The sequence below is a fragment of the Syngnathus floridae genome, chromosome 12, assembly GCF_059516105.1.
Source record: "Syngnathus floridae isolate MCC-2025c chromosome 12, RoL_Sflo_1.0, whole genome shotgun sequence".
NCBI classification, from domain to species: domain Eukaryota; kingdom Metazoa; phylum Chordata; class Actinopteri; order Syngnathiformes; family Syngnathidae; genus Syngnathus; species Syngnathus floridae.
In genome coordinates this window covers 14,150,110-14,164,409 of record NC_142424.1, presented here as the reverse complement: position 1 = coordinate 14,164,409, position 14,300 = coordinate 14,150,110, and the positions used below count along the sequence as shown (strand labels likewise).

Sequence of the window (14,300 nt, the reverse complement as noted above, 5' to 3'; positions counted from 1 at the left end):
AGAACGTGAGGAGAGTGGTGAGGACAGCAGAGAGGATCATAGGGGCTCCTCTTCCCTCCATTCAGGACATTTCATCTCAGCGCTGCATGTCCCGTGCCCGTAACATCATCAATGACCCATCACACCCCCACCATGGACTGTTCTCCCTGCTGCCCTCTGGGAAGAGGTTTGCAGCATCCGCTGCAGGTCCACCAGGTTCTGCAACAGCTTTTTCCCTGCTGTCATCAGACTGTTGAACACTAGAACTGTTGAGCTCTAAACTGAACTCTGCATCACACATTCACAGAACTGTACTTTATGACACTACGGACCTCTATCTTGCACTATCTCGCACTACCAACTTTACTGAACTTGTATAAACCCTTTAAATAGAAGTTTAATACATGGTTTAGCATTCCTCTGCACACTCTTGAATACTGTTTTGCCTACTTGCACTATTGCATAATTATCACTGCTGCACTTTATACTTATTTTTAATATATATATATATATATAGTATATGTATATATATATATTTTCATAGGATATGTTACTTCTATTCAACTGCAATATCACTACTTTGTTGTAAGACGTATGCAACGGAATTTCGTTTTGTATGCACCATGTGCAGACAAGATGACAATAAAGTTTGTCTAAGTCTAAGTCATGTCAGGTCAGCTGTCTGGAGAGAGAGAGAAGTCAGGACCTGCGGGCGGAGCACCACCGTGCCACCGCCGCCATGACGGAACTCAAAAGCAAACTCCATGAGGAGAAGCAGAAAGAGTTAGCCATTACCAGGGAGACATTACTGCGGCAGCATGAAATGGAGCTGATGAGAGTGATCAAAATCAAAGATGGAGAGATCCAGCGACTGAATGCCTTGGTCCTCAGCCTGAGGGACGGCTCCATGGACAAGGTGATCCGCTCTATCCGTGTCTGACTATCCGCACGCCACGTCGGGCTTCGATGCGGCCGCTACCGTATTGTGTAGCTTGTCCCCAGTAAGCGTCGCGGCGCTCCGTTGCGGTCTCAACGGCCCGGTGTGGCGCAATGTCTGCTCAGGTGAGGAGGGGGGGCGCTTTGCTGGCGGAGGTGGAGGAGACGCGGCGGTGTCGGGAGACCGAGCGGTGTCGCCTCCACCAGGAGCGCGGAAGAAGCCCTGGCAGCGGCCCAGCAGGCCTGGCAGTCCCGAGCGGCCGAGCTCCGATCGGCTCATCACCAGCATCGGGAGGAGCTGAGCCGAACCAAGAGAGACTGCGAGAGGGAGATCCGCCGACTGGTAGGACTGATCAGATGCGCGGTGCGTGGCTATGTTCCCAATTTCGTTGTATACTTGCAGTGCAATGACACCTAAGGCATTCTATTCTATTCTATTTCACAAGAAGAAAATGTCCGGTTGCTCGCTTCGCTTTTGTCACAGCAAAGGTGTTCTAGTCGATTCAAGAAAAAAAATTGGCCGGTTGCTCTCTTTGTTTTTGTCACAATTCTGGCAAATGAGTTTGCCCGCCTGCCTGAGCGCTCCCCGTTTGTACATCCAGACGGATGAGATCAAGCTGAAAGACAGAGCGGTTAGTGTTTTGGATGAAGCCCTGGGGCCGGCAACGTCCACCGCCTTCAGCTGCAGACTCAGGCTGCCGAGCAGCAGATCGCTGCCCTGAGGGATTCCCAAAGGGCGGGCCTAAACTACCCTGGAAGTGGGGTCAACGCCGCTACTAGCAATCCTCTTCATTGCGTAAGCCACCTCATCACACACTTGCAGTACGCATGACTTAGTTCGTTGCTGGAGGAAGGTAGCACAAAAACAGTTTTGAACTTTGAACGAGTGCTTGTGTGTGTGTGTTGCGGGGCGTTTTCAGTCTCAGGAGGATCGGGACACGCGACGGTTTCATCTGAAAATCGCTGAGCTCAGCGCAGTCATCAGGAACCTGGAGGATCGAAACGCCCTGCTTTCTGAAGAGCGCAATGAACTGGTAATTTATTGACGGCACGCTTGAATGTTTGCGCTACGTTTGATGCGCGCCATCCAGCGAGGCACCCATTGCGCTTGCTTATTAGTTGAGCGGCGCGTCGAGTCGGTTGCCTGGTAGATGTCTTTTATTGGGAGCCAAAGCCACGATTCCGTTCAAACCGATGCAAAAGGAATGGATACGTTCTGGCCCGCGTGTTGTGCGTCTTTCACATCCCGCACTTCATGCTTGCAGCTAAAGCGACTGAGAGAAACAGAAAGCCAGTTTCTGCCACTCCTGTACAAAAACAAACGCCTGAGCAGGAAGAATGAAGAACTCTCGCTGGTGCTGTGTCGCCTTGAAAACAAAGTGCGCTTTGTCACCCAGGAGAACGAGGAGATGGCAAGCTTGGTAAGTCGACGCGGACAACGGCGGCGTGCCAACAGAGTCCACTGCATTTGTGTTCCACAGAGAAGGCCTAGTTCGCTCAATGACCTGGACCGCGGTTGCGGCCAGCAGGACGGTGAAATGGAGTTCCTTCAAGTTGTGGAGCAGCGGCACATCATCAACGACTTGTCCAAGGTCTTCAGGCAGGCGACTCGGTGCACGTACGGCAGCGCCACGCTCGCTCGCTGTCGCCAGGAAACCTTTTCCGTCCAAAGCTTGGCCGGCGGCCGCCATCCAAAAAATTGGCCCCTTAAATTCCGACCTTTCAAGCAGGAGCATTGTGCGCACGCGTTTGAACACGCTTTAGACTTGTTTTGCCGTTTTCAGCAGCTCAAAGCTCCCGTTTTGTCAGCGCCTTTGCCACTCGCTGTGCGCTGAAAACGACGGACTTGCCCGGCTGCTCAGCCCGTCAACCATGAGCCGCGAGCGCGACATCATTGTCCGTAGGCAGCTAGTGGCAAAATGCACCCTGTTAGAGTTGCGCTCGCTCCAACTTATTTTGCAAGAACCACACGGGAGACAAGTAAGTTCTTTTGGACACCTGCAGGTGGAGAGTCCATCCGTTGTACGAATGAAGTCTGACTCTCGGCTCCTGCACGAGCATTTTAATTAAGAGAAACAGGGTGGGTGTAAGAGTGGATTGAATAGAGGAAGCCCTTGACCTCTAGTCAAAACATAGCAAGGGGTGTTTTACGACTTTGTGTAGGAAGGGATAAGCGATAGGGATAAATAAGGGATAAATAATATTATTTATTACAGGTTGCAGTCAAAGTCAAAGCAACATAATGATACGATAAAGATAATCTGGAAAACCCTGACACACCCTGTAGTTGTCACTTTTGGAAAAGACGAGCGTCCCTCCAATCATCGCCGGTGACGTGTTTTTCAGGCTCTGGAGACAGGAGCTCATGTCAGAAATGTCATTGTGAGTCGCGTTTGTTTCTGCGCCGGAGCCGTTCGTTCCCTTTGCATCCAAAGAATCTCAAAGGCGGATTATTTGTGTCGACAGGAGAGAGATTTGCTGCTACGATACCGACGTCGAGAATCTCTGAGGAGGAACAAAGCGTGAGGTCCTGCAAGGTGAGTCTGTTTGTTTGCGGCTGCTTGGTGTTGCGCAAGATGAAATGGCCTTTTTCTCGCTATCGTTCCTCTCGTCGATTCATCGTGAGGTGTCGCTTCAGTTTGTTCAGAGAGATGTTTGCTTCCGCGCCCGCAGGTCATCGAAACATTTTACGGCTACGACGAAGACGTGTTGGTGGACTCGGACGGATCGTCCTTGTCTTTTCACACCGACAGAACCCCCGACACGGAACCCGAAGAGGTAGCCCGCCATTTCTGCCAGCGTATTGGCACCAAACATTCCTCTTCAGCCTGGAATCGGACTCGTCTTTGCGTCGCGGGTGCTTTGTCGCCGGTCTGACTGACTCTGGTACTAGTGCTGTGTTGCATTGGTGTGTGCATGAAGAGGCGGAGCTTCGCTACCGCCAGCTGACGCAAGAATATCAAGCGCTGCAACGAGCCTACGCTCTGCTAGCCCAGACCAGCGAAGGGGACTACGACGCCGAGAAGGAGATCAAGGTGGCGCCCCTTCCCGCAACCCCCGGCCGGGTCGCAGCCTCCCCGTTCTCACCCAGCCTCGGGTGTTCTCTGGTCTGAAAGGAGGAGGAGGAGCCTCCCTCCTCCTCCTTTCAGACCAGAGAAAAGCTGATGGTAGAAATGGGTCACTATCAAAGCAGAGTAGCAGATCTGGAGTCAGCGCTGAAGCAACAAGGACAGGTAAGCTCATCAATGAGCACACCTTTTTCTCAGACAAAATAGCTACATTCTTCAGTCACTCATTCGTCTGGCATTACTGGACCAACCCCCCCCGAATGTGGCTGGGAAAATGCGGAGAAAAGCAAATGTCATTTTCCAGTCAACCAAAGAATTTGTGGATGAAAATGACACAACATTCCAAAGCTGTCCACGCGTTTGTCTCTTCTAGAATGTCAAGTGGGTGGAGGAGAAGCAGCTGCTGCGTCAGAGCAATCAGCAGTTGGCCGAAAAGGTGACGGAAAGAAAGGCGCTGGGCGGAGTCGCTTGGCGTCACACCCGTCAGGAAGCCCCGCAGATGAGGTCTGACTGTCTTTTCAGGTCAGGCGGATGGAGGCGGAAGAAGCGCGTCTGAAAGAGCACATCCAGGATATCCGAGACCAAAACGAACTGCTTGAGTTCCGCATCCTGGAGCTGGAGGTGGGAAGACTCGCACAAGCGTGTTGAGGCCAGAGATGTGACGGACGGACGGACGGACGGACGGATGCATGCCTCTGCCTTTCAGGAGAGGGAGTGGCGCTCCCCCGTCTTGAAGTTTCTGCAAGTCCGTTTCCCAGACGGCCTCAGCCCTTTGCAGATCTACTGCGAGGCCGAGGGCGTGAGCGTACGTAAGGCGTCCCTCGCAACCCTAACCTTAACCCGAGGTCCCAGAACACCTTACATTGCTCCTTGCGCCTTTCCCCCGGACATCGTCATCAGTGATCTGATGAAGAAGCTGGACATCCTGGGCTATAACGCCGTAAGTGTATGTCGAACTCCTTATGTTCGCACTCCACGAGACTCGGCGGCTCAAATGTGACTTTTGGAAGGCTTTGCGCTGAAAGAAGCTTGTTGACGCTGTGCCTTTGGGCTCTTCTATGTTCTGCAAGCAGAAGGGCTACCTGGATGAAGAGTTGGACTTCAGGAAGTGTTCCATGGACCAGGCTCATAAGGTAAGCCTCCCTCAAATCTCCCGCCGGACCACTGATGGACGAGGATTGCGGCCCAGAGGATCCTGGAGCTGGAGGCCATGTTGTACGAGGCGCTACCGCAGCGGGACTGCCCCGCCACGGACGGCGAAAAAGCCAGCCACGCTGGCGTGAATGACGTGCTGACGGCGGATCAGAGAGAAGAGCTTAGGAGCGCCGTGGACCAATGGAAGCGAGCCCTGATGTGCGAGTTGAGGGAGCGCGACGCTTGCATCCTCCAAGAGAGAATGGATCTGCTGCACAGCGCGCAACAGGTAAGGGCCCAAAGCCAGCCCGGCACTTACTTGCACGCTTACTGGCTTTTGAATGCCACTTTCCATTTGTCCGTCCTAGAGGAACAAAGAGCTGAAAGAATTCATCGAAGCTCAGAAGAGACAAATCAAACAATTGGAGGAGAAGTTTCTGTTTCTCTTTCTATTCTTCTCCTTGGCCTTCATTCTGTGGCCCTAACACCAGCTGGTGAGTGAGCTCCAGCGGCACCGCACTCGACACCTCCGATACACTGCCAGCCGGTCTCAGACGTTGGCAGACGCTCCGATGCCAACGTATACCCCCCGCCACGGTGACAGAGGCACCGCGTCACACCGGCGCTCATCCAATCAGAAGGCAGGAAAAGCAAATTCACATGCAGGGCACTTTTGAACCAGAAGAGAGCGCCACAAAAAACGGTTGTTGCCCCAAACGCGCACTAAAAAGGGTCAGAATAACAAGAGTCCCACTGGCCAGCCGGGGCCACCCGTCCAGCTGTTTCTTCAGGGGGGAAAAAAATTGGAGTCACCGGTGAGTACATTTTGCATTTAGCTCTGCTTTTCTGCTTCTGTCTTCAAGTGTGTGGCATCCTGCGATCAAAGATTCAGCCAACCCCAAAGCGGTTGACCTCAACGTCCCACCACCATGCCTACCAGAGCAGGTGACGTGATGCTTTGGACATCCTTCCGTCTCAGATGCCCAAAAGTACTCTTTGCCACATCTGCGGCAATACGGTGTCTTTTCAAAGGTGCAAATAAATCCAGCGTGGGCGGAACACGCACGTCTTCGGTTTTTCCCGCTTTGTTTGTGTGACAGCTGTTGTGAAAATTTTATACAAATAAAGTTGTATAGTACAGGTTTGGCCAAGCCGCAACTCCCGAACCGCATGCGGCTCTTTTATGTTCATATCAACATTTGTGTGTGTGTGTGTGTGTGTGTGGGGGGGGGGGGGTTGTGCGTGTTGGCTTCACTTGAGTTCAATTTGGTATTTTGGTCAAAAGCGCATGTGGTGAAATTCCACAAAGTAGGATGGGCAAACACATTTCTTTAAACTATGAGTGTCAATTGGGCTCTCGAAATGGCAGGGAAAAGATGCACAGCAAAACGAAAATACGTAGATGAACGCAGGACGTTTTAATCAGAGTGGGAAAGTTTCTATTTTTTGTTGAACGTGATGGCAAACCATTCTGCCTGATATGTCAGACCTCAGCGCATTTCAAAGATTCAAATCTTCAGCGCCATGCACTTCAGCTCACTCCATGCTAACATTGATCAGGCGTCGAACCCGCAACATCATGCTTAAGAGGTGGCCATGCTAACCAGTGCGCCATTATGTCAACGCATAATAACTAAGTCTACTGATCAAAACAGCGGTTACTATATGACGTCGCTACGTCGTGGTCACGTGACGCAGACAAGACGTCAATGGACGTGGGCAGAGTTAACTTGTTTAAAAGGGAGTGGGCAGAAGAAATATTTAATTTATTTAAATCTATTTTGAGTGCACACCATTATGCCAATGCATAACAACTGTAAATCTACTAAACAAAACAGCGGTTGCTATATGACATCTGCCACGTCGTGGTCACGTGACATACGTGACGTCGATGGGCGTAACTTTCGCCGGAATTCAAATCTGCGGGGAGTATTAACTTGTTTAAAAGAGAGTGGGCAGAAGAATTATTTAATTTATTTAAATCTATTTGGTGTGTGCGCCATTATGTCAATGCATAACAACTGTAAGTCTACTAAACAAAACAGCGGTTGCTATATGACGTCTGCCACGTCGTGGTCACGTGACGCGGACGTGACGTCGACGCCTACTTTACATCCCACCGATCACAGGACCCCTCGGCTGCATAACCGTGCCCCCTTCCCAACCAATCGGATTTGCTATACGCGAAAACGACGCCAATGGAAAGAGCTTCCGCCCAAATTTAAATCCGTGGGCGTGGCTCGCAGCAGGAAGTAGGAAAATGGCGGCGATGTTGACAAAGACACAGCGGATGGTAACATACGACTAACAAGAGAAATATTTTTATTTTCTGCTTGCAACTGGACCGTCCAGAGCGTACACGGTAAGTACAACTCATCGTTTTTAAAAAGAAGTACTTTTGTTGCCCTGAAAAGCGAGTGAGCGTGGCGTTTGTGGGGGACGTCGAATTTCGACGATTCTTTCTGGTCAACGGTTGTAAATGATTGTGTTGATTAAAAAAGAAAACTTGATGTAACTCTACTTTTAACTGCCGTTTCAGATAGATTTGGAATTGCATCACATCCAATTTTGCCTAGAGCGTACACGGTAAGTAACACTCGTTGTGTTTAAGGAGATTTACGTTTGTAATAGCAGAAGTGTAGCCGCGTTGCGTTGTACGTGTGAATGTTGGTCCAGGCGAAATGTTAATGTTTAATTTCATTCCTTTAGGTTCCACGGTGTTTGTTGGCTGCAAGTTTTCCACTGCAAGAAGAGGCTCATATCATTGACCAGGAGCGAGCTACAATGGTGAGTAGCCATAACATTTATGTTAAACACTTCCTATTTCATGTCTAACAGTACTTGATTTAACAAATAACCATAAATAAATACAGTGTGGGCACTGAAGTTAACATATGTGATTATACTGCCTAATCTGTCACCGAGTAGATTGTTGCAAAGTAATATAAGATCCAAAGTTGTAATTCAGAATAGTTTTCAAAAGAAGGCCATTAGAATTATATACAAGTCTGATTACCCTGAACAAGCTATTAATTAAATCACAAATTCTTCAATTCAAAGATTTGGTAGATTATCAGACAAATAATGTCTAACAGTAATTGATTTAACACATCACGATAAGTAGATTGAGTGTGGGCACTCTCAAGTTAACATATATGATTATACTGCCTAATCTGTTACAGAGTATGTTGTTGCCAAGTAATGTAGAATAGATCCAAAGTAGTAATCCAGAATAGTTTTGAAGAGGCCATTAGAATAATAAACAAATCTGATTACCTTGAACATAATAACAAGCTAAGTGTTTAATATGTCCTATGAAGTCAAAATTGGGCACCATCATGTGGTGAAATTTGGAATTGCATCACATCCAATTTTGCCTGGGAACAAACAGATTAAATAAATCTTAGTTTTGAATAAGCCACTCCTTCTCAAACAAGTAAACTCTGCCCATTTCGCGCAGTAGATGTTCTGTTAATATCTAGTATTTATACAAAGTCATAATTTAAATTGCTTTCAACCTTCATTCATCGGTTCAACCAACATTACTCGCTCTTATTACCAACTTGTATTGATTTAACTAAGCGTTTAATACTTCCTATCAGGTCTCAAGGCAAGATTTGGCAAAATACAGTTTCAGCAAATCCAATTTTGCCAGGGAACAAAAATAGATTAAATAAACTAAATAAGTCTTCTTCCCATTAAATAAATCAGAAAAGTCTGTCTTGTAACCAGTCCTCTTCAAACAAGTAAAGTCTGCCCATTTTGTGCCGTAGATTTTGTGTCTATGCCTAGTATTTAAACAAAATCATAATTTAAACGACTTCTTTCCTTCATTCACTTTGGAAATTTGGAATTGCAGCAAATCGAATTTTGCCAGGGAACAAAAATAGATCAATTAAACTAAATAAGTCTTCTTCCCATTAAATAAATTAAAAAAGTCTGTCTTGTAACCAGTCCTTTTCAAACAAGTAAAGTCTGCCCATTTTGTGCCGTCGATTTTGTGTTAATGCCTAGTATTTATACAAAATCATAATTTAAAGGACTTCATTCCTTCATTCACTTTGGAAATTTGGAATTGCAGCACATCAAATTTTGCCTGGGAAGAAAAGTAGATTAAATAAATTTAATAAGTCTTACTACTTCCCATTAAATAAATTAAATACGTCTTACTTGTTCCCACTCCTTTTCAAAACAGTAGTTTAAAACGAGGGCCCTTCACTCAATCTTTAACCTCAACCCCGCACGTTGTGTTGTATCTGTGAATGTTGGTTGTGGCCAAATGATAGTTTTCTTTCATTCGTTTAGGTTCCAAGAAAACTTGATGTAACTCTACTTTTAACTGCCGTTTCAGATAAGCGGGTATTACGTCGCAGTCATGTGCCGCGGATATGACGTAATTGCCCGAACCTCCGCCAAAATTCAAATCTGTTGGCGCGATGGCCGTGAGCCACTGAGCAGCGACGATTATCAACGGAAATATCTTTATTTTCTGCTTGCAACTGGACCGTCTAGAGCGTACACGGTAAGTAACACTCATTGTGTTTAAGGAGATTTACGTTTGTAATAGCAGAAGTGTAGCCGCGTTGCGTTGTACGTGTGAAAATTGGTCGAGGCGAAATGTTAATGTTTAATTTCATTCCTTTAGGTTCCACGGTGTTTGTTGGCTGCAAGTTTTCCACTGCAAGAAGAGGCTCGTATCATTGACCAGGAGCGAGCTACAATGGTGAGTAGCCATAACATTTATGTTAAACACTTCCTATTTCATGTCTAACAGTACTTGATTTAACAAATAACCATAAATAAATACAGTGTGGGCACTGAAGTTAACATATGTGATTATACTGCCTAATCTGTCACCGAGTAGATTGTTGCAAAGTAATATAAGATCCAAAGTTGTAATTCAGAATAGTTTTCAAAAGAAGGCCATTAGAATTATATACAAGTCTGATTACCCTGAACAAGCTATTAATTAAATCACAAATTCTTCAATTCAAAGATTTGGTAGATTATCAGACAAATAATGTCTAACAGTAATTGATTTAACACATCACGATAAGTAGATTGAGTGTGGGCACTCTCAAGTTAACATATATGATTATACTGCCTAATCTGTTACAGAGTATGTTGTTGCCAAGTAATGTAGAATAGATCCAAAGTAGTAATCCAGAATAGTTTTGAAGAGGCCATTAGAATAATAAACAAATCTGATTACCTTGAACATAATAACAAGCTAAGTGTTTAATATGTCCTATGAAGTCAAAATTGGGCACCATCATGTGGTGAAATTTGGAATTGCATCACATCCAATTTTGCCTGGGAACAAACAGATTAAATAAATCTTAGTTTTGAATAAGCCACTCCTTCTCAAACAAGTAAACTCTGCCCATTTCGCGCAGTAGATGTTCTGTTAATATCTAGTATTTATACAAAGTCATAATTTAAATTGCTTTCAACCTTCATTCATCGGTTCAACCAACATTACTCGCTCTTATTACCAACTTGTATTGATTTAACTAAGCGTTTAATACTTCCTATCAGGTCTCAAGGCAAGATTTGGCAAAATACAGTTTCAGCAAATCCAATTTTGCCAGGGAACAAAAATAGATTAAATAAACTAAATAAGTCTTCTTCCCATTAAATAAATCAGAAAAGTCTGTCTTGTAACCAGTCCTCTTCAAACAAGTAAAGTCTGCCCATTTTGTGCCGTAGATTTTGTGTCTATGCCTAGTATTTAAACAAAATCATAATTTAAACAACTTCTTTCCTTCATTCACTTTGGAAATTTGGAATTGCAGCAAATCGAATTTTGCCAGGGAACAAAAATAGATCAATTAAACTAAATAAGTCTTCTTCCCATTAAATAAATTAAAAAAGTCTGTCTTGTAACCAGTCCTTTTCAAACAAGTAAAGTCTGCCCATTTTGTGCCGTCGATTTTGTGTTAATGCCTAGTATTTATACAAAATCATAATTTAAAGGACTTCATTCCTTCATTCACTTTGGAAATTTGGAATTGCAGCACATCAAATTTTGCCTGGGAAGAATAGATTAAATAAATTTAATAAGTCTTACTACTTCCCATTAAATAAATTAAATACGTCTTACTTGTTCCCACTCCTTTTCAAAAAAGTAGTTTAAAACGAGGTCCCTTCACTCAACCTTTAACCCTATTTATTCACCTTCTAGGCTAAGTGTTAAAGGCTAAGTGTTAAAGGCTAAGTGTTAAAGGCTAAGTGTTAGAGGCTAAGTGCCAGAGGCTAGGCGCCAGAGGCGAGTTTTTGTGGGCTGAAGTTTTAGTGGGGTTAGTGTGAATACAATCCAAAAGAATACAACAGAATACAATACAATAGAATATAATACATAGATTAAATTCAATAGCTCTTACTACTTCCCATTAAATAAATTAAATACGTCTTACTTGTTCCCAATCCTTTTCAAAAAAGTACTTTAAAACGAGGGCCCTTCACTCAACCTTTAACCTCAACCCCGCACGTCACATTGTGTTGTATCTGTGAATGTTGGTTGTGGCCAAATGATAGTTTTCTTTCATTCGTTTAGGTTCCACGGTGTTTGTTGGCTATGTTTTCCACTGTCAGAAGGATGAAAATACAAAGTACAACGCTTGGACGTGGGCGAAGACGTCACCGGTGAGTCCTTCCTTCCTATTTATTTACCTTCTAGATGCTAGAGGCTAAGTGTTAGAGGCTAAGTGTTAGAGGCTAAGTGTTAAAGGCAACACAATACGAACAACACAACACAATACGAACAACTCAACACAATATGAACAACACAATATGAACAACACAACACAATACGAACAACACAACACATTACGAACAACACAACACAATACGAACAACACAACGATACTGCACTGAACAACACGATACCGCACTGAGAAACACGATACCGCACTGAACAACACGATACCGCACTGAACAACACCATGCCGCACTGAACACCATGCCACACTGAACAACACCATCCCGCACTGAACAACACCATGCCGCACTAAATAACACCATGCCGCACTGAACAACACCATGCCTCACTGAACGACACCGTGCCGCACTGAAAGACACCATCCCGCACTGAACACCATGCCGCACTGAACAACACCATCCTGCACTGAACAACACCATCCCGCACTGAACAACACCATGCCGCACTGAACAACATTATGCCGCACTGAACATTATGCCGCACTGAACAACACCATGCCGCACTGAACAACACCATGCCGCACTGAACAACATTATGCCGCACTGAACAACACCATGCCGCACTGAACAACACCATGCCGCACTGAACAACACCATGCCGCACTGAACAACACCATGCCGCACTGAACAACATTATGCCGCACTGAACAACACCATGCCGCACTGAACAACACCATCCTGCACTGAACAACACCATTCCGCATTGAACACCATGCCGCACTGAACAACACCATCCCGCACTGAACAACACCATCCCGCACTGAACAACATCATGCCGCACTGAACAACATTATGCCGCACTGAACAACATTATGCCGCACTGAACAACACCATGCCGCACTGAACAACACCATGCCGCACTGAACAACACCATGCCGCACTGAACAACATTATAACGCACTGAACAACACCATCCCGCACTGAACAACACCATGCCGCACTAAACAACATTATGCCGCACTGAACAACATTATGCCGAAATGAACAACACCATGCCGCACTGAACAACACCATGCCGCACTGAACAACACCATGCCGCACTGAACAACACCATGCCGCACTGAACAACACGATCCCGCATTGAACACCATCCCGCACTGAACAACACCATGCCGCACTGAACAACACCATGCCGCACTGAACAACACCATGCCGCACTGAACAACACCATGCCGCACTGAACAACACCATTCCGCACTGAACAACACCATGCCGCACTGAACAACATTATGCTGCACTGAACAACACCATGCCGCACTGAACAACACCATGCCGCACTGAAAAACATTATGCCGCACTGAACAACACCATGCCGCACTGAACAACACCATCCCGAACTGAACAACACCATCCTGCACTAAACAACACCATCCCGCACTGAACAACACCATGCCGCACTGAACAACACCATGCCGCACTGAACAACACCATGCCGCAATGAACAACACCATCCCGCACTGAACAACATTATGCCGCACTGAACAACATTATGCCGCACTGAACTACATTATGCCGCACTGAACAACATTATGCCGCACTGAACAACATTATGCCGCACTGAACAACATTATGCCGCACTGAACAACACCATCCCGCACTGAACAACACCATGCCGCACTGAACAACACCATGCCGCACTGAACAACACCATGCCGCACTGAACAACACGATCCCGCATTGAACAACACGATCCCGCATTGAACAACACCATGCCGCACTGAACAACACCATCCTGCACTGAACAACACCATCCCGCACTGAACAACACCATGCCGCACTGAACAACATTATGCCGCACTGAACAACATTATGCCGCACTGAACAACACCATGCCGCACTGAACAACACCATGCCGCACTGAACAACACCATGCCGCAATGAACAACACCATCCCGCACTGAACAACACCATGCCGCACTGAACAACACCATGCCGCACTGAACAACACCATCCCGCACTGAACAACACCATCCCGCACTGAACAACACCATTCCGCACTGAACAACACCATGCCGCACTGAAACACATTACGCTGCACTGAACAACACCATGCCGCACTGAACAACACCATGCCGCACTGAACAACACCATGCCGCATTGAACAACACCATGCCGCATTGAACAACACCATGCCGCACTGAACAACACCATCCTGCACTGAACAACACCATGCCGCATTGAACAACACCATGCCGCACTGAACAACACCATCCTGCACTGAACAACACCATCCCGCACTGAACAACACCATCCCGCATTGAACAACACCATCCTGCACTGAACAACACCATGCCGCACTCAACAACACCATGCCGCACTGAACAACACCATTCCGCACTGAACAACACCATGCCCACTGAACAACACCATCCTGCACTGAACAACACCATCCCGCACTGAACACCATGCCGCATTGAACAACACCATCCTGCACTGAACAACACCATCCTGCACTGAACAACA

General features: G+C 46.3%; 1 long non-coding RNA gene and 1 pseudogene across 1 annotated transcript; both read left to right on the top strand.

The window, feature by feature from the left end:
- The first annotated feature begins 951 nt into the window (after nt 1–951).
- Nucleotides 952–1,992, top strand: LOC148390130 (uncharacterized). Its single transcript, XR_015861919.1, has 3 exons — nt 952–1,258; nt 1,518–1,711; nt 1,836–1,992. It is a non-coding gene; the product is annotated as an uncharacterized LOC148390130 (long non-coding RNA).
- Nucleotides 1,993–2,178: 186 nt separating this feature from the next.
- LOC148390129 (janus kinase and microtubule-interacting protein 3-like) lies at nt 2,179–6,161 on the top strand (annotated as a pseudogene).
- Nucleotides 6,162–14,300: the final 8,139 nt, after the last annotated feature.